General features: G+C 39.0%; 1 protein-coding gene and 1 long non-coding RNA gene across 3 annotated transcripts in view; both read right to left on the reverse strand.

Moving 5' to 3' along the window:
* Nucleotides 1-4,914, reverse strand: part of LOC131408229 (uncharacterized) — a 35,040-nt gene extending 30,126 nt beyond the window's left edge. The window contains exon 1 of the long non-coding RNA XR_009220726.1: nt 4,870-4,914. This is a non-coding gene — a long non-coding RNA (uncharacterized LOC131408229). The remainder of the gene's footprint in view (nt 1-4,869) is intronic.
* LOC131408219 (ral-GDS-related protein-like) overlaps nt 1-20,511 on the reverse strand; it is a 137,419-nt gene that overhangs the window by 36,979 nt on the left and 79,929 nt on the right. The gene's annotated exons all lie outside the window — the stretch shown is intronic.

Raw genomic sequence — 20,511 nt, forward strand, 5'->3', positions numbered from 1 at the left:
AACATCTGAATAAATCATTGAAAGCATGACTTTACCAAACAATAATAATATTCACAATGCATAACTGATGCAGTTAAAAACTAATGATAAGGGAACATCTGTTTTAGAGGAGACTAGGACGGGAAAGCACTGGCTGCAAAACTGGACACAGGCAGATAAATTATAAATATATTTTTAGAGCATCAGACAACTTCAGAATCAACCAACTAAAATTCCAGAAAGAAGAGAAAGTCTTTCATGTGAGCAAGGATTTTTATCTTTCTCCTGCAGGAGTTTTCTGATTCTGGGTGCTTGCCGAGGATCTGGCTTGCTCAGTCAGAGCCTCAGCGAGGGAAAAGAGAAACTAGCCAAACTTGTAGTGATTCTGCAGGACTGGTGTGGCAGAGGAAACCTGACGGCCTTCAGACACACAACTGCTCTTCCTCAAAGCACCCGTGCTACGTTTTGGTGCCACACAGGAATCTGGGGAGCTAGGCCAAAAGCTTCCATAAAGCAAAGTGAAACCTCCAGAAGTGGTGGAAGTGGCCTAAGTCCAACATACTGCTAGTCTGACCTTCAGGGAATGTGCCATATTGTGAAGCGATGTAAGGTAGGAGGCTGGAGAGCTGCGCTGAGATGTCTGAAGGGTGTAGCTGAATTTTCTGTGGGCTCCCAAACCTGAGGAGACAGAGATCTACCAGACTTAGAACCAGACCCCTGTGCGGGGGAGGGGAGCATAGCAAACAGGAACGGGGGAAAGCGGAAGGGCTGGGTTTACTAAAAGTGAGACCCAGCCCCAACTCTGATCAATGTCTGATTGGACTCAGGTGCTCCAACCTCACTCTTTCCCAGTGAGGTCATGTGGTTACATTACACAGACCTTCCAAAGTCACTGGTGAGAGGATGCAGAAGGCAAGCCACAGACTGGGAGAAGACCTTTGCAAATCACATATCTGACAGGACTATAAAGAACTCCCAAAGCTCAGCAATAAGAAAATCCAAGTTTAAAATGGGCACAGATTTGGACACTTCACCAAAGACGATACACAGATGGCCAATAAGCACATGAAAAGATGCTCAACGTCATTAATCCTGAGAAAAATGCACATAAAAACCACACTGAGATACTGCTATGTACCTATTAGAATGACTAGAACTAAAAAGGTTGACCATACCAAGTGTTAATGAGGATGGAAAGTAACTGGAACACTCTTACATTGCTGGTGGGAACACAGAGTGGTTCAGTCTCTTTGGAAAACAGTTTTATTTATTTATGTATTTTTTTGTGAGGAAGATCAGCCCTGAGCTAACATCCATGCTAATCCTCTTTTTTCTGAGGAAGACCGGCTCTGAGCTAACATCTATTGCCAATGCTCCTCCTTTTATTTTTCCCCAAAGCCCCAGTAGATAGTTGTATGTCATAGTTGCATATCTTTCTAGTTGCTGTAAGTGGGACGTGGTCTCAGCATGGCCAGAGAAGCGGTGTGTCGGTCACGCCTGGGATCTGAACCCCGGCTGCCAGTAGTGGAGCACGCACACTTAACTGCTAAGCCATGGGGCCGGCCCCTGGAAAACGGTTTTAAAGTGGAGTTTGTTATGCTGCTGTAACAAATTACCACAAATTTCATGACTTAAAACAACTCAGTTTATTGTTTTACAGTTCTGTAGGTTAGCAGTCTGACACGGGTCTCCTTGGGCTGAAATCAAAGTGTTGGCAGAGCTAGGTTCTCTTTGAGGGACTCTAAAATTAATCCATTTCCTAGCCTTTACAAGTTTCTAGAGACCACCACATTCCTTAGCCTATGGCCCCCCTCTGCCACCCTCAAGACCAAGAACTCTGCAACTCTCTGGCCCTGCTTCCCTAGTTGTATCTTTTTTTCTACTCAACTGCTTCTCTTTCCCTTTTAAGTGCCTTTGTGATGCACTGGGCCCACCTGGATAATCCAGGATAATCTCCCTATTTTAAAATCAGTTGATTAGCAACCTTAATTCCATCTGCAAATTTCATTCACCTTTGCCAAATAAACTAATGTATTCCTAGGTTCCAGGGATTAGGACTTCTTTGTGGGCCATGACTTTGCTACTACAAACATTTTTTCAAATAAAGTTAAACATACACATACATTGTGACCCTGCAATTCCACTTCTAGGTGCTTACCCAAGAGAAGAAGACTTATGTTCACACAAAAACTTGTTTGCAAAGATTTATATCAGAATTTTGCTAGTCAAAAAAGACAAAACTGAAAATAACTCAAATGTCCTTCAACTGCTGGATGGATCAACTGTGGTACATTCATACAATAGATACTGCATTCAGCAATAAAACAGAAGGAACTGTTAATACAGGCAACAACATGGATGAACACTAAAATGAATGTATTGTGCTAAATGAAAGAAACCAGACTCAAAAGGCCAAATACTGTGGGATTCCATTTATATGATATTCTAGAAAAGACAAACCACAGGGAAAGACAACAGATAATTAGCCGCCAGGGGTTAACGGTGGGGGAGGAGTTGACTACAAAAGAGCAGCTGAAGGGAGTTCTGGGTGCTAGAACTATTCTGTATCTTGATTTTGGTAGTTGCACAGCTCTGTGCATTTGTCAAAACAGTTGTACAGAGACAAAACAAAGACATCATTTCTCACGCATCAGATTGGCAAAACTTTAAAAATTTGACAATGCTGATCCGACAATTCCCAGGGAAAGGATGACTTAGACACTGTTGGCGGGAATGGAAATTGTTAAAACTTCAGAGGATGATTTGGCTGCAGCTCGTCAAGTTGCATATGCACATCAGCCTCTGGCCCAGCAATCCACTCACAGGCTGGTGTCCATTCTAGGGAGTCCACGTGTGCTCAAGGAGACACACACAAGGATAGTCATTAAACATGGTAAGGGACTGAATTAATTGTGGTTAGTAGTTATTTAAAAAAGAAAGGAAAAAATGCATATGGGAAAGAATCAACCCTGCTGGCTACATATATGATCTGGGAAGGTAACTCATTGGTTTGTCTACTTAATAGTAATTAGCACAGAGAGCACTGTACTAGGAATCTGGAGACAAGCATCTGAGCATTTAGTTCCAACTCTGCCACTAAGTAGCAGTCAGATTATGGATGACAACTTGAGATATCGCACTTTCCATTTCCTGGAAAATGAAGAAGTTAGGCTCTACAACCACTGAAATTATTTCCAACTCCACAATTCTATGATTCAATAAGTCAACAATCAAAAATTGTATTCCAAAGTACCTATGTTGAGAAACTGTTTTTCCCAGACACCCTGAAATCAGAAACTATCAGGGAAATTGGACATCTTAAAATATTGGTACATAAAATGGCCCAAATTTCTTGGTACGTCTATGACGAGCTGTTTAATCAAGATTGTAACTCAGAAAGAGAGTATAAACAGCGAAACCCACCATATTGATTTGAGTCACCCTCAGGAAAAACATATGTCCTCTCCCATTTTAGCATTCCAAAACAAATTCACCAAAATAATGAGTCCAGTTTGTCAAGTTCAGGTCTGTGTAGCCAAAAGTCATTCATGTATATGGTAAGATTTACTTGATATTTAACAAAGATAAAAAGATGAATGGCTTTTTGTATTTTTGCCTGTTTCATCTATAAATATCTTACATTACAATTTAATAGCTTCAGCCTGCTACAATAATTTAAAGAGCCTTTTGAAACTTGTAATATGCCGTGTCCAACAGGATCTAGTAAAAAAATCAGTAGTTCACAATCCAAAAAAGCTTATTTAGATTCATTACCAACAATACTTACACTTCAAAGACACCAATAACCAACATGTCATTTGTTCCTCCTGCAGAATTTCATAGGTTGTTAAATTCTGGTATCTTCCAAAAGCATAATTAGGATGCTATCATTAAAATGTATTTTTTTAAATCAGAAATATTAAAACTAATGATTAAACTATTAAACTAAATGATTAACTAAATATTAAAACTAATGGCAACTAATGATTTGTTGTCTTTCTTTATGGTTTATCTTTTCTAGAATATCATATAAATGAAATCCTACCGTATTTGGCCTTTTGACCCTTCACCCTCTCAGTCAAATCAAAATTTGAAAATTCTTGTTCTATGAGCTTTCCAAATCTAAATTCTTACAATTCTAAATGAGTATGGAGACAAAACACACATGACATACTACTTCTAAAAACCTCCTCCTTATCCGATATAATTTTAGCACCAACTGCCAAGAAAAACTTTTCCACTCAAACCAAAATTCCGTACACATTATGTCAGTTATCAATTGATCAGTCATTAGTCTATGTTAACAGAAGGTGAGTTATTATTAGGAACTTACATAATTTTCACCAAAGATTGTTTAAAGCTCCTTTCATTAAATGAAGTTTACAACCATTCACAGGCATCAAATTTGCCTTGCAAATATAGAGTCAATTATCAGAAACCATCAATTGGATTGGCTTTTCTATAAAAGTGTCCCAAAGAGGTAGGAATGTTTATTTGTTTAAAGAACGCAGTGAGGAGCCCAATAGCCTGCGCGGAGTCAGGCAGAGGAGCGCTGACCACTGGCTGTCTTCTGAAGGAAAGTGTTCACCCCGGGATGTCGCGACCTGGCCTAGACGGGGTCCTGGGGGAGCGCGAACTCAAGGGCGCGCACAGAGGGCAGGCGACTCCCTGCCGCCCCCTGCACCTCCGCTGGCTGGGGCCCCGCCAAGGCCGAGAGACCGGCTGGCCAGCTGGCGTTCCTCTGCTCCTCCAAGGGACAGACGTTGGGCTCCCCCGCCTCAGGCAGCCCGCCAGCAACCCCCTCCCCCGACCCCATCCACCGCCCCCGACACCGAGCTCCTGCCATCTGGGGCGGAGATCTCCACACCGAGTCCGCCGGCCACCACCTACCTTGGTGCCGCCTCCTGCCCAGCGCTCCTCCACACTGCAGAAAGGAGAGAGCTCCCCAGCGCTGAAAATCCTGGAGGAAGTATCCAGAAACCGCCAATCCCCCCACAGAAACCTCTGAGGCAGCCACCTCCACACCAGGGGCCCCGCCTCCAGTGCACGCGCCCCCGCACTCTCCAGCTCACCGGCCCCTCTGCCGCTCAGAGCGCTGGTCCTGCGCATGCGCGGGCCTTGGAGGCTACAATGGGAACTGTTGGGGGGGCGCTGGGAGGGGGGTAGGGATCGAAGTGTCCCTCAGAGGGAGAGCGGGATCAGGCTGGCGCTCTGCAGCCCTTCACTCTGCTCTCCCTGGATGATCGTCAGCTCCTAGAGAAGATCTGCCTTCCCTTGAGGCGGCTCCTCCTGTCCTGAGAAGCTCGTCACATGATCTAACATTTGTTTAAAAAAGAATGATGACGTCCTTAACACCGGATGTCTCGTGTCCCCAGAATTCTTTGCTTCCCCAGAAGAGTAGACAACGAGCAGCTGGAACCGAGTTCTGACCCAGGAAGGAAGGACACGGAGAGCACAGCTGTCTCATCTCTGCCGGTTCCTTCCCCTGATCTGTGGCCCTGATGGGGCAACAGCGTTGGGGACTCATGCAGGTGACAAGGCTCAAGTGTTTGCCCATGGTATTACATTTCTTATGGTTTAGTGGTTAAAACGGGAGGCTAGCTGTCAGTTTTTCAGATGATTTCACTTGCAGAAATGTCTTTGGACAAAGAAGTTTGTTTTCTTAATTTCTGATATTTGTAATCAATAACAATAATTAAAATACTTATTTCTTAATCTCATTGGCATGCTAAAACAAACAACTCACTTGGTTTTCAGCAAATCGGCCACATTTTCATTAAAACTTTTGTGGGAGATTAAGATTTGGCCACCCTGAAATCTATTTCTTTACCTTTGTTGTTTTTTCTAGGGACATTTGACTTCCCCCACTAACTGTCTAAAAAATTTGACATGGTGGCTCCTTCTTGGAACAGATCTATCATGATGGCTGTAAAGAATGTAGGATGGAGAATACAATAAGAAAGGCACCAACAAGCCCCTCTTATCAGAAGTTCTGTCTCTCTGGCCACATTTTTTGGATGACCCTGTGAGGAGTTGTCAGACAATTATTTATATTTATAAGGGAAATCTCTATTTGTAAAGGTATCTCTCTCTCTGTATTGGGAAGAGGGGGGATGAGCTTATTTTTAGAGACTTATCAATGTGGAAGGTGAGGCCTTGGGGCTGTATAATAAACCTTACTCTTGTTTACTGTGTTTTAGTGGTAATCTCTTGTAACTGACTCTCCCCACCCCCAAAATCTTCCTTTGTCATTGGCTAAACATGGTATTTAAGATGAGAATTTTTACTATTGTGTTGAAAAACGCAGTGTCCCTGCTTTTTCCCATGTATATATGTTATTAAACTTGGTATTATTTTTTCTTGCTAACCTGTCTTGTTAATTATTTGGCCAGCCATAAAAACTTTAAGAGAAAGGGCAGAGGGAGATTCTCCGTCTTTTCTCGAGAGTTTTGGCGTAGTCGCCAGGAGCAACACTGGCTGGCAAGTTACCTTCTCTGGCTGGAAGACCTGCCTTCTCCCTGGACTACTGCAGATGATGAGATACGGGAACGCCTGACAAAAGCCGGCAAAAGGTAATGCTTCTTACCGTGTCAGCCTCCCGGAATCTCTATCTGCGGAGTCCGGCGGAAGGAAATGGTGAGAATTTTTTCTCTTTCTAAATTTAGATTGGCAGGAGAAAATATTTGGGAAACTAGTTTCTTGTGCTTTTAGTGACTTTTGGTTTAAATTTGGTAGAGTACTCTTGGTTTTGATCTTGATCCTTTTTCCTCCCAGAGTAGTCTCTGTCTTGTTCTGTGTCCTGAGAAAACTTGGCTTTGTGACCAGTGAGAATATTCTCCTTGGTCTCCACCATACGGAAGGTACATTTACCGGGGTGCACCTTGGTGGCCAGTCGAGTAGACTGGGGTTCCGAACTGTCTCTTTGTCCGGCTGTGCCAAGCTCTCAGGGGAGTTTGTCATCAAGGGCCCAGTCCATAAGGGCTTTTGTCATCTTAAACTTCGTTGCTTGTTAGTGCTGGAAAAATCCCATTCCAGTATCGCCTGCCCAGTGTCACAGATTAGCGGGTCTGTGACTGGAGGCGTCCCACACTATTGTGGGAGACCGGAGACGCCGTTTTCACTACACCCTCCTTACCGCCTGTGCAACGAAGGTCTTTACGTTTTATGAATATCTTTGGGAGTGAATTCTGTGGATCATGGGGGTTACATCATCTACGCCCTCACCAGAGATGCCTCTTGCGTTCATGGTAGATTTATTCTAAACGTGGAAAGTTACCTCCGGGTCTTTCCTTAAAAAGGCTTATTGGTTCGAGTCACTATGAGAATAAATATACAAAAGAAGATCCTACTCGTCAATGGCCAGACGACGGATCCTTTAGATTGGAAAAACTTCTAAATTGGGGGAAAAAAATTTGTTTTGAGAGCTCTCACATAATTGTTTAATTGGTACCGAAGAAAAGGCCAGAAAAAAGGAATGGAAAAATTTGACTAGCCTTAAGACCTTGACTCAGGTTACAATTAAATTGAGAACATGTAAAAGTATAAGTGTTGATAAGATTATAAAGGTTGGAATGTTTGAGCTAATTTTATATAGAGGTTACATCAACTTTGCCTGAGTATGTTTTAAAATGTCTGACTGGGAATGCTTCCCTTGTCCAAAATTATAAGACCAAGACCTATTGATAAAAGTCTTAATGATAACTATGTTTAAAGGTATAAGAGGTGATAAAATTTACATGAAATTTTGTAAGAAAAAAACTGATGTTATTTCTATTACAGAACTGGTTAACAAAAATAGTAATTTAAATGATGGCTAATTTTATCTGAAGTCTTATGAAGTCTTGTAAGCAATCTAAATAATTATTGAGAATAAGTAACTAAATAGTTGTGAAAAAGATAAATGTTGGATGAATTTTAAACGATAATTATGTGTTATGGTGGTTACGGCTTCCAAACTCTTTTTGGTGACTTAAAACTTTAGAGTTTTGCTAAATTTTATGATAAAAATTCTCTGAATATCATCATTTCCAAATAAGATAAGATATTAGACATTGATTGCTAAATGTACATTTGTCTACTTTTGGCTTTACATTACAAGAAAACTGATAGGTGTTTTGGGTCTATTGGTAAACATGTGTTTTATTAAAAGATTGTACTATAAAGTAACATATTTCCAGAAGTTATGAAGTGTTCATAAATTTTCCAATCCACAAAATGCTAATAAAAAAAAGTTTATAACTGCTTACTTAGTTTTTACATAAAAGTCAAAGTCTATAAGGGTTAAAATTTCTAATTAATATATATGATTGAAGCTACTAAAAATTAAAAAAATATGTCTGTGTACAGGAAAAATAAGATATATAAAAAAGGAACAAAGAATAGAAATATTTTGTTTGATTGATTAAAAAAGATAAATTTGTCCTCAAGTACTAGAAGGGAAAAGAAAGACATGGGACAAATTCTGAATATAAAAAGAAAGTTATAGAAGGTTTGTGGAAGAAGAATTCTAGAAAAAGAGTTTATACATGGTCAAGTTGGCTAAGATTAAAATGAATTTAATTAAGTAAATGAGTTTTAATAGAAGTAAGCTGGTGCAAAATTAAAATTTCTCGTAAAAAGATAATTTGCTTAAACTTGATAAAGAGGTTATAAAAGATTTTTCTTTACCTTTGAGTAAATCTACCAAAAAAAAAAAAACTGTTAAAATAATTTCCTGTGTTCAAAAGACTAAAGTCTCTCTATTAAGGCTTTTTAGACTGTTAATGCTCTGTTTGCTTTGACCGTTTATATTTTTGACAAGCTCCACCAAAACTCATATCTTAAGTCTTTTTTTTCCTTAAAAATTTTCAAAGGGCCCTGGAACTTCTCAAAGAAATTTACTCTCTGCCTATAAAGAGAAAGATACTAAACTTATTAGGCTTATTCAGTATGTTAAACTACATAAAAAACATTGTCAGACAAGTGATGATAAACCTTCTTAGGTGGTATTATGTGGGAAAATGTTATTGACATAGGTGTTTTAAAATTATATAACATTACTGAAATGCTGATCTGTCCTGATAATCAGTCATAATTCTGGTTATTATTATTTTAAAGTGTTATATGTCACAAAATTAACCAAATTTCTCTGTCAGTTGCCATTTTGAGGTCTTGTTGTTTACAGACTTATTTCTTTGCTCTAATGCTTTTACAAAATGTTTCAACTTCAAAAAATTCATAAAAAGGACTCTGACATTTACACTGAAGTACAGGCTTCTGATAAACTTTCTGATCATAAAATTGAACTGGGTAAAAAAAAATTACAGAAATCCAATGGAAAAACTGATAAGTTCATAAAGCTGCTAACAAAAAGATTGGGATCAAAAATAGATTACACAGGACTGAATAAACTGATAAAGATGATTATAATTTTTATGATTTTTCATTTGAAATATTACTGAATTTTTAATGTTTTGTTTTTTCAGATTTAAAAAAACCTTTTTCTCTTTTCTCCTGAGCTAACTATGACTTATAACAATTTGGTAAATGATACTTTTATAAGTAAAATTAAAATATTTATCTTTTTCTCTCTATCTGATCCCTCAAATTTAAAAACTCTTAGTAAGTGAATACTGTTGTTTTCATGGCAATATAGTTATTTGCGTAAGTTCAATAAGAATCTGTTCTCCTTATAACAAGACACAATTAGAAACACTGGTTATATTACCAAGGTTGTGACTAGAACATCATATTTGCGATATAACCATACAGCTTTTGAAAAATAAAGATTGGACTTTATAGAATAAAGCCACGTACAACTATTGGCCTGGTATCTTATGTTCCAAGCAACACTTACCAAGATAAGTAAAAAATGTCACTTATCTAGCAGGTACAGAAAACCTCAAAATATTTTGAAAAATCCTCAAAAAAAAAAATTCACCCAAATCTGTAGATATTACAGGCGAAGTCTGATGACAAAATCCTTGACTTGGCTTTCCTGGCCTGGAGAGGCCTTTAAAGTTCAATCTAAGATTCTTTATAAAAATATCCAACAAAGCAGATTTAAAAGAGCTTATGTGATCAATTGCTATTCTTGTTGTACTTATATAAATAATTGGGCCAACTCTATTGGAACTAGACTTATTTTACAAACTAGTTAGTTTTAATTTGGCTATCTTAATAAAAATGAGGGTGATTTTAAAAAAATTATATTTCAGTAAAAACTATAATATACATTTGCAGATATTAGATCCTAGTTTTGTTAATTGTCTTTTAAGGTTTTTGTTTTATATCTGTTGACTAGACTGGATCCTGATTTCTTCTAGTCTCCTAAAATATCTGGCTACAGATGTCCAAACTAACGTTTTTAATTTTTTCCATCATATTCATTTAAAATCACTGAAAACTGAACCTGCTCTTTTTCCTAAAGCCTTACAAACTGAAGCTGATAGACTTGACATAAACTTAAGAGATGACCTGACGACACCATCAGAGACATTTTAAACTACAAGAGATACTTTGACGCTGACATCTAAAAATCATCTTAAGTGACTGTCCTCTGACCTCAGAAACTGGTTTACAATTTGCTCCAACCATTAACCTTGTTTTTCTTTTTGTTTACATAAAAATACTTCCATTAAATACTTGATTGCTTACTTCCATAATATAAGGATAACCTTGAGAGCCCACCTGCATCACCACCTTCCAAAATAAACTTAATAAACTGATCTATTATCAGGACAAAAAAAAATGTGTTCAGTGAGATAAAACAGCCTACCAACTCAGCTTCTAGACTATGAAACTTCTTTAAGTTTCAAAAGGACTGTGAAACTTTTAGTTTCAAAGGCAGGACTGTGGGAGATCAAGATTTGGCCACCCTGAAATCTATCTCTTTACCTTGGTTGTTTTCTCTAGGGGCATTTGACCTCCCCCACTAACTGCCTAAAAAATTTGACATGGTGGTTCCTTCCTGGAACAGATCTATCATGATGGCTGTAAAGATAATGTAGGATGGAGATTACAATAAGAAAGGCACCAACAAGCCCCTCTTATCAGAAGTTCTGTCTCTCTGGCCACATTCTCTGGATGACCCTTCGAGGAGTTGCCAGACAATCATTTACATTTATAAGGGAAATCTCCATTTGTAAAGGTATCTCACTCTCTGTATTGGGAAGAAGGGGGATGAGCTCATTTCTAGAGACTTATCAATGTGAAAGGTGAGGCCTTGGGGCTGCATAATAAACCTTACTCTTGTTTACTGTGCTTTAGTGGTAATCTCCTGTAACTGACACCCCCCCCAAAATCCTCCTTTGTCATTGGCTAAACATGGTATTTAAGACGAGAATTTCTGCTATTGTGTTGAAAAACGCAGTGTCCCTGCTTTTTCCCATGTATACATGTTATTAAACTTGGTATTATTTTCTCCTGCTAACCTGTCTTGTTAATTATTTGGCCAGCCATAAAAACCTTAAGAGAAAGGGCAGAGGGAGATTCTCCCTCTTCTCCCGACACTTTGGAAGTATTGCTGTTTGAGGTGAAGAAAGCATTTGGGAAGAATAATTACCCTTAGATAATATTTTCCCAAATAAATGTACAAACACAGAGTTATGAGCTGTTTTGAAGGGCCTGGGAAATCCAGTTTGAGTTCTACAATGGATCATCTGAAGTAAGGTTAAATTAGTAATTTTCTGAGGAGTTTGCAAGTAAATATTCACGTCACCTTCATCAAATAGGTCTGGTGATTTAAATGAAGGTTGAGCTTAATGATAAAAGTTTTCAAGAGACTGAGAAATATTAAGTAAGTGTGCTTAAAACAAAAAGGTGCAGATTAAAGTAAAGCCTGCCATTATCCTCTTTAAAACAGAGTCACAGTAGCACTATTGTCAAGGTATGACAGGAATAGAAATGCTTTATAAAGTCAATTCTTCACTTCTAAAGAACCTAACGTGACATTCTAGAAGTCTCCATAGTCTTTCACTCATCTAGATTTAAATTGCTTAATTTATATTTTAAAGACTAATGAGTCTGAGGGCAAAATATTCAAGGTCAGTGTTTAATTGTTTTTCATTGTTGCAAAGTACATGGGTATAAAGTGTGGCTGAAATCCATGGTCTTGGAGAAGAAAAATATATAGAACTTATTTATCACTCTCACAGCATGTCCTGACTTAATCCTACAAATGTCCCAAGAATAAAGCCTTAGTGAATTCCATTCTGTTCTTAGATATGACATCTTTCATTCGTAATGAATGTTCTCAAATTAGGCTCTAGCTAATAATTATGTTCCTGATGCAAATAGGCAATAATAGAGAATCCATGCTTGATTAACTTGGGCTCAAGAGGACTACTTAGAACCAAAATTTGTTTTTTGCTTTGTTTTTCTTTATTGATTGCTTTTTTTCTCCTCAGCGGAGTCAGCAGATAAATGACACACAAAGCTGAGAGACTGGAGAGCAGGGTCTTGAAGAATGTGGGATTTCCTAATCTTCCAGATATTTTTTATCTTTAAAATTCTGTGATTTTTGCTATTTATATAGGAGTTCATTTTTTTTCGTTATTTCTAATAGTGATCATAAGAGGGAGACTAACAAAACTTAGCACCTGTGAAGCATTTTTCATCGTAAAAATTTACGTTATTCTGACAACTGTTAATATTTTAAAAAGCCACTAAGAGCTAATATGATGCTCAGAAGATTATTAGGGTAGTGAGACTGTTCTGTACGTAATGGTGGCTACATGTCACTATACATGAGTCAAAACCCATGAAACTGTACAACACAAAGAGTGACCCTTAAACTAGGGACTGTAGTTCATAACGTTTCAATATTGTTCATTCATTATAACAAACGTATCATACTAATGAAAGGTATTAATAGGGGAGATGGGGCTTGGGAGAGAGGGGAGAGGAAATGCGGTGAGTGTATGGAGCTCTATGTACTATCTGTTCAATAATCTGTAAATCTAAAACTCTACTTTTAAGAATAAAGTTTTTTTGAAAGGCACCGAAGGGTAAGCTAACACGTAGGGCATCTATTTTGTGCAGAAGGGCAAGGAAGAAGTTGAAATGATTTAAAGGGTTCACCTTGTGACAGTTTGAATTGTGGTGTGTTTCTGAGTCCTTAGACAAGGGGAGGACATAGAATTTGAGACATGGATGAAATAAAGGAGAAGGAAGACATCAGAGTGATTGTCAGAACTGATCAATTAATATTTAGGACAAATTACTAAATTGGATGGATTTGTTTTTATTTTCTTTGTTTTTCAGAAACCTTACACCTTTCTATGAAAGCCACACGTGTACAGTGTCAATAGGTATGTTTCCTACCGAGTGGCACCTGCTTCTCTCCCTCTGCATCTTCTATTCCTTTCCCCCTCCTCTCACTACCTCTGAGTGACGGTTGCTATTTCTATCTCCCTTCCTTACTCTTCTTCTCTCCTTTTTTTTTTTTTTTCCTCCCTCTTTGTGCTTCTTTCTCCTCTAACACATCAGACTAACCATAACCTTCCTGGTCATTGTTTAGTTCCACTGAAAGAACTCAGTGGTTTCCATCAAGAAATGATAGATCAGTGTTCTGGGAAAATTTTCTCTATTTCAGCTACTTCTCCACCCTCAATCTGAAGCAGGAAAATTTCTTGAACGTTGAACCAATTTTCTATATTTTTTTCTTTTTTGAATCCAAATTTCAGAGCTCCTGGTCATATTGGAAAAATTCCTGAAGAAGGCTACCTGGAGTTGAGCCGATACTTCTTCCTATGGCCATAAAAATGAATCCTTATTTTGTCCATGGGGCCTCAGGAGAAGCCCTCGTGAGAGAGGAATCCTTGCTAACCCTATGTTGTACCTAGGACTGGCTTCTCCTAAGACAGTGGTTCTCGAACTCCAGTGTGCATTAGAACCGTATGGAGGTCCCCTACAACACAGAATGCTGAGCCCATCCCACAATTTGTGATCCAGTAGGATAGCGGACCCAAGAATTTACATCTCTGATCATTTCCCAGGTGATACTGCTGACCAGCTACACATTGAGAACCACCGGCTTAGAAACCTTAGGTTTCAAAGGATGCTTTGCTTGAGCAGACAGCCAAAACTATCAAAATCTTAATCAAGATTCACCAACAACTTGAATGTGTTGGCACTTGGATATAGAGGCTCCTGAATTTTCAGAGACTAAAGCAAAGATTACTCTGAGTTCAAGGTTTATGACTCTCCTAAGTGTTGCCCAATTACTTTGCTTGCTTCCCTCGACCCCTACTTGGCTAGGAAAGAATACTAAAAACAAAGCCAGCTTTGATTATTTAATCTTCACTCAATTAAGACATTTTTGAGGAAGATTTTTTTGACAGAATAGCCAACTTTCTTTCATCTACACTATTGGAAACGAATTATTAGTGATAACAATGGTTATTTACTGAGGACCTAATATGTCTCAAGCCCTTTACAGACTTTTATTGCTCTGCTTCTCAGAACCCTACGGCATCCCAGGTGTATTTACTGTTTCTCCACCACTCCTCTAATGAACCCCCCCAGACCACACTCATATTTGACTTCACCATGCCTTCTCTCATTTAATTTAGCAGTAGATTAAAATTACAGAAGAAACTTGAAGGAGTCTTGAGCCCCAGCAGGAGAAAGTCTAAAGTCTATCCAGGACAAATGGCTTAATGTTGGTTTCTGAGAAGTTTCCAGGGACAAAAACTCCACAACCTCCAGAAATCAGTTCTGATATCTCTAATCAATGATATACATTAATTAATTGGTTTTTTATTGATTGGTTGATTGTCTGCTATATTACTTTGCCATATAATAAAATTTTTCTTTGTGTTATTTAAATAATTTTCACTTTATATCCACTTTTTAAATTTAGCCTTCTCTGGACTTCCTCATACATTGAAGATGGTAATTGTCACCTATTAGCATTTTCCTCTTCTGTTTAGATCACCTCAGTTTCTTTACTATATTAAAAATATTTAATAAGGCTGGCCCTATGGCTTAGCGGTTAAGTGCGTGTGCTCTGCTGCTGGCGGCCCAGGTTCGGATCCCGGGCACGCACCGACGCTCAGCTTCTCCAGCCATGCTGAGGCCTCGTCCCACATACAGCAACTAGAAAGATGTGCAGCTATGACATACAACTATCTACTGGGGCTTTGGGGGAAAAAAATAAATAAATACAATTATAAAAATTATATATATATATTTAATAAGTGTTGTGCTTTTTTTCTCCAGTTCTTCTCTAGGTTAAATTTATTGGGTAGTATAATGGAAAGATGACTTCAGAGGTCCTGTGTGGTAAAGAATCATCTTTGTACTGTATTCAATGTGAATAAAATTATATTAGTTTTGTGTTCAGTCTAATCTGGAATCTGAACCTTTCCTTCCTTCCTCCCTCTATTGTCTGGAATAGTTAATAATCCCAGACCTAGAGTTTTGCTTGTGGAAAGTGTTTGTTGTTCTTGTTGGTTAGTTGGTTTGACCATCTAACAATTCAATTTATTTAGTAGATATGTGAGTTTTCCTATGTTATGTTTTTTGTGTGTGTCAGTTTCAGTATATGGATTTTTTTTTTTTTTTTTTGTGAGGAGATCAGCCCTGTGCTAACATCCACCAGTCCTCCTCTTTTTTTTTTTTTGCTGAGGAAGACGGCCCTGGGCTAACATCTGTGCCCATCTTCCTCCACTTTATATGGGACGCCGCCACAGCATGGCTTGCCAAGCAGTGCATCGGTGCGCGCCCGGGATCCGAACCAGTGAACCCCGGGCCGCCGCAGGGGAGCGCGCGCACTTAACCGCTTGCGCCACCGGGCCGGCCCCAGTATATGGATTTTTTATAAAGTGAATTTTGACCTTTGCTGTCTAATTCATAGTGCTAAGTATTTCACAAAATGGTGTATCTTGTTAAGATCTAAGCACTCTGTAGAGAATACTTCTTATTTGATTTCTGATACTGGTCATTTGTGTTTCATTTCTTTTTCTTTTCCTTAATCGGTTTTGCTAATGGTTTATTAACATTATTAATATTTTAAAAATAACTTTTAGACTGATTTATTTCTTTAGTATTTTTCTATTTCATTGATTCTTATCTTTATTATTGTTTCCTATCTGTATTTTTTCCAGTGTTATTCTCTTTTAATTCTTGAGACAGAAGCTGAGATTGTGGATTTCCTGTCTTTCTTCCATACTCATACATTCATTTAAGGCTACACACAGATGTAGCTGGTATCTCTTGTCTTCCCTAGTGTATTTCTAAACTCTGTGCTGCAAGCCATGTCTGCCTCATAGCGTCTCCAGCCCATGAGCCTGCAACCATGCCAGCCTTTGTGTGTCTCCATCCCTCTACCTGAAGCTCATATCTTGTGTCGAGTGTCACCATCTCATATGACTGCAGCCCATGCCTGCCCTTTTGTTTTGTCAAGATTTTCTCTCCCCTCTGTCCATACCACCTCTCAAAAGTCTCCATTCCTTGTTCCTGTAGCCCTTGCCAACCCATATGGGTCTCCATCCCCTCTCTCTAAAACCCATGTCAGACAACTAATGTCATTCTCTCATGTACCTGCAGCGCATACATTTCCTCGAGTGTCTCTATCTCCTGTGCCAACATTTTATACCAGACCTCACATGTCTCTCTCATTCCATGTGTCTACATCCGTTTCCATGCCTGAGCATGCCTGTCCGCTGTGCTTCAGCCCATGCCAGCTCGTGTTTGTCTACATTCTCTGTGCCTCCAGCCTATCTAGACAACCAGTGTTTTCATTTACTGATCCTCTAGCCCCTGTCTGAACTCATGTGTTTCCTTACCCCGTGCCTGTAACCCATGTGTGCCTCAAGTGTCTTCACTCAGTGTCCCACGCTTGGGTGTCATTCACTTGTTAAAGGACATATTTGTTTCTTCTAGGTTTTGGCCACTGTGAATAAAGCTGCTTTTTAGATGTTCTTAGGGGTCTGTTTGTGGATGTATATTTTAGCAGTAGTTGGAGAAATACATTGCTGCACAATTGGTGCACCGTATAGTGACACTATATTTAGCTTCACAAGAATTAGCAAGATGTCTTCTTAAGAGGTTGTACTGTGTGTATTCCCATCAGCAATCAATGAGATTTCCTATTGTCCTACGTCCTCACCAGTAATTGGTATTGTCAGTTTTTGGTTTTAGCTATTCTACTAGAAGAGTAGAGTATCTCATTGGTGTTTTAATTTTGCTTTTTCTTAATGCACAATGGATTTTATTTTCCAATAATTTCTTGTTGTTGAGAAATTTATATTTGCTTATTTCCCATGTATATATATATATTTCTGGTAACTTGTCTATTCATATTTTGGTCTATTTATTTTAATTTGGGGAGTTTGTTTTCTTGTTGCAGTATTTGATTGGTTCTTTGAATATTTTGCAAGCAGGTCTTTCTGCAGATATGTGTTTTACAAATGTATTATCCTAATCAGGAGTTTGTATTTCCACTCTGTGAATGCTGTCTTTCCCAGATTGGACAGTTTAAATTTAACCAAGTCCACATGATCAATTAGTTTCTTCATGGATTGTGCTTTTTGTCTTGTATATGAAAACTAATCATCAAACTATAAATCAGGAAGATTTTCTCTTGTTCCCAGTATGATTTTTACAGTTTTGCATTTTATGTTTAAGTTGATGAGTGATTTTGAGTAAATTGATGTCTAAGGTGCAAAGTTTGTGTCTTTGTTCATTTATTTCCATAGGGTAATCCTTTTGTATCATCACCATGGTTGATGATGACTAGAGACTAAAAGACTAAAGACCTAAAAGGCTATTATTTTTTATATTGGAGTGCATGTATTGTCTTGACCAAGATCAACTTGTCTGTATTTGCAGAGGTCTATGTGTGGACTTTCCATGCTTTTTCATTTACCTCTGTGTCTATTCATTTTATTTTTTATTTTTTATTTTTTATTTACACTTTAATTTTTATTTATTTATTTTTCCCCCAAAGCCCCAGTAGATAGTTGTATGTCACAGCTGCACATCCTTCCTGTTGCTGCACGTGGGATGCAACCCCAGCATGGCCGGAAAAGCAGTGCGTAGGGGCGCCCCCGGGATCCGAACCTGGGCCGCCTGCAGCGGAGAGCGTGCACCCAACCACCAAGCCATGTGGCCGGCCCTATTCTTTTTAAAATATCACGGTTCAGATCCCGGGCGTGCACCGACGCACGGCTTCTCCGGCCATGCTGAGGCTGCATCCCACATACAGCAACTAGAAGGATGTGCAGCTATGACATACAACTATCTACTGGGGCTGTGGGGGAAGAAATAAATAAATAAAATTAAAAAAAAGTAATTCAGAACAAAAACCATCATCTTAGTTGATGAATATTTAATGGGGACCCTGTCAGTCCCAGAGCTGCTGACAGAGGCAGTTCCCAAAGCTCCAGCAGGTCCCGGGAGAGGACAGCGCTGGTAATCAGTGTCGTCAGAGTTTGGATGAGGCGTGGTCATTCCGTGGATGTTAGAACTGAGTGGAGTGCTCAAATGCAGCCCAGTGACTCTAGACCTGAGCCCTGCTTAGAAGCCAGTTGACTTGTCATTCGCTCTGAACATGGTGTCTTCCCTCTGCTCGTGCCCCTTTTTGCCATTTCTCATGCTTCTCCTGACTCTTTCTCTTTCCTACACCTTCTTTCTTCTTTTTTCTCTCTTTCTTACTTTTACTCTCTATTATATTCCTTCTCCTTATCAATTTTTTCTCCCTTCTCTTATTGTTCTCATTCATTTTCTTTTTACTTTGTAGTACAGTTACTCTGTACATCACGTTCATCTTAAAATCTTGATCCTCTACAACTTTTATACTTCAGCTAGCTATTTTGAAGAAAGTGTTTTGATAAATTTCTCTTAGATGTTATAACATGCTGATTCAAGGAGATAAAAACTATCACGAAAGGGATGGGGATGGAGAATGAATTCAGTTCAGGTAGCCATGGAATTAGACAGAGGGAAACTGAGAGCTTAGGTGTGGGTGTTCAAAATATTTCTTGATACATCTTTGTAGTTCATTGGTGTAGTAAACTGCACACAGTCTTATTTACTGTTGGAGCCCAGAAGTTTGCTCCTCTGGGCAGGTCAGCAGGTCTCGCTTGGCCTATAGAAAAGAAGCTAGGAAACACAGCCTGCATTTCTAATGTAAAGAACTGTTTGTGTTCCACCAGGAGATCTTTTGGGCTCTTCCCTGTACTATCTGAATAGAAAAAGAGGAAAAGAAGCTTTTCTCTATCTGCAGAAAACTGGGACCTTATCTTGAGTTTGAGAGGATTTGCATGTGACTGAAAACAAAGTGTTCCCAAGTTTGGATTTGCTTTAACAAGATCTATTGGCTGGCTTTGATGTTAAAGGTCTTTATTCAAAATTGGCTACCTCTAGTGTTCAGTTCAGAGTTGAGATTTGTGAGTATAAGAAAGAAGAATCCCTTTTTGATTAATTCAGTGAAATACAATATTTGGGAAAATGGTTACATTTGATGGCCACTTGTTAATATTCTGTTGCCACAGTGACATCTGTTGGTAAGTGACTACTTCATGCTATTCTCCATGATTTCTCTTTGAAAGACATGCCCTGAGCTTGATAAATAAATGGCAAGCAATAGGATATATTGGAGCATACGAGGAAGCCATTTGAGGTAAATCTAATTCAGCCTGAGTTTGTTTTTCCAAAAGGGCCTGCCACCTGCATTGTGTATCTGCTTTGCCATGTCTCCAAGAGACGAGTAAATGCCCTTAAGATAAGGATGCAGCTCCCCCCTCATTGGCATTGCCTTAAGGATAAGCATTTCTCCCTAAGCTGGGATTATACTGCTGCACTCGTCCTGTGACCACCCAGCTCCAGGACAACAGACCTGTCCACCAGCCAAGCCCATGGAGACAGCAGACCTGCTCCCTGTTGTGTCCATCAATAGCTATTCTGGCAGGGCAACCTGGCTTGGTGATCTTGTGGCTAATGTAAAAGGTACATTACAATCCCATGTGATACATGCTCTTTGATGATACATAACCGCTCTGTACATCCCACTTCTTCAGTGCCCTTCCTTCCTTATGGAAGGAAGGCCCAGGGCCATGGTCCTCAAAAGTTGGCTCATAATAAATTCACCCCCAATTTTGATTTATACATTGGTTACTGATTATTTACGTAGACATTTGTTGGTGTAGTCATGGCAGGATTTCAGAGAAACCCACCAGAGACCACCTGGAATCTACACTGAACTGGCATTGGGTATCAATAGGGGCCCATTGTGTCCTCCAGATCACTGCATTCTTCAGGTGACCTCAGTGAGTTCTCCTGAAACCTGGACCTCTTTATTTTAAGTCGACGGTCCAGAGTTTATTCGAGCTGTTTTCAAGGCTTAAGGCTAGGTGTCTTAAGGGGGTGCTGGTACATTCTCTAGGTCAGAGGAACCTAGGGAGCAATTCCTAGGGAAGAGAAATGTAAAGGGGAATTCATAGGCCTAGGGAACATAGGGGGAAATTTTGGAGTGAATGGGGGAGGGTGACTTATTAATATGGCATAAAATTGGGAAGAATTATGTCTATAAAGTATGAACTAAACTTC

Source organism: Diceros bicornis, chromosome 7 (genome assembly GCF_020826845.1).
Source record: "Diceros bicornis minor isolate mBicDic1 chromosome 7, mDicBic1.mat.cur, whole genome shotgun sequence".
Classification (NCBI taxonomy): Eukaryota; Metazoa; Chordata; class Mammalia; order Perissodactyla; family Rhinocerotidae; genus Diceros; species Diceros bicornis.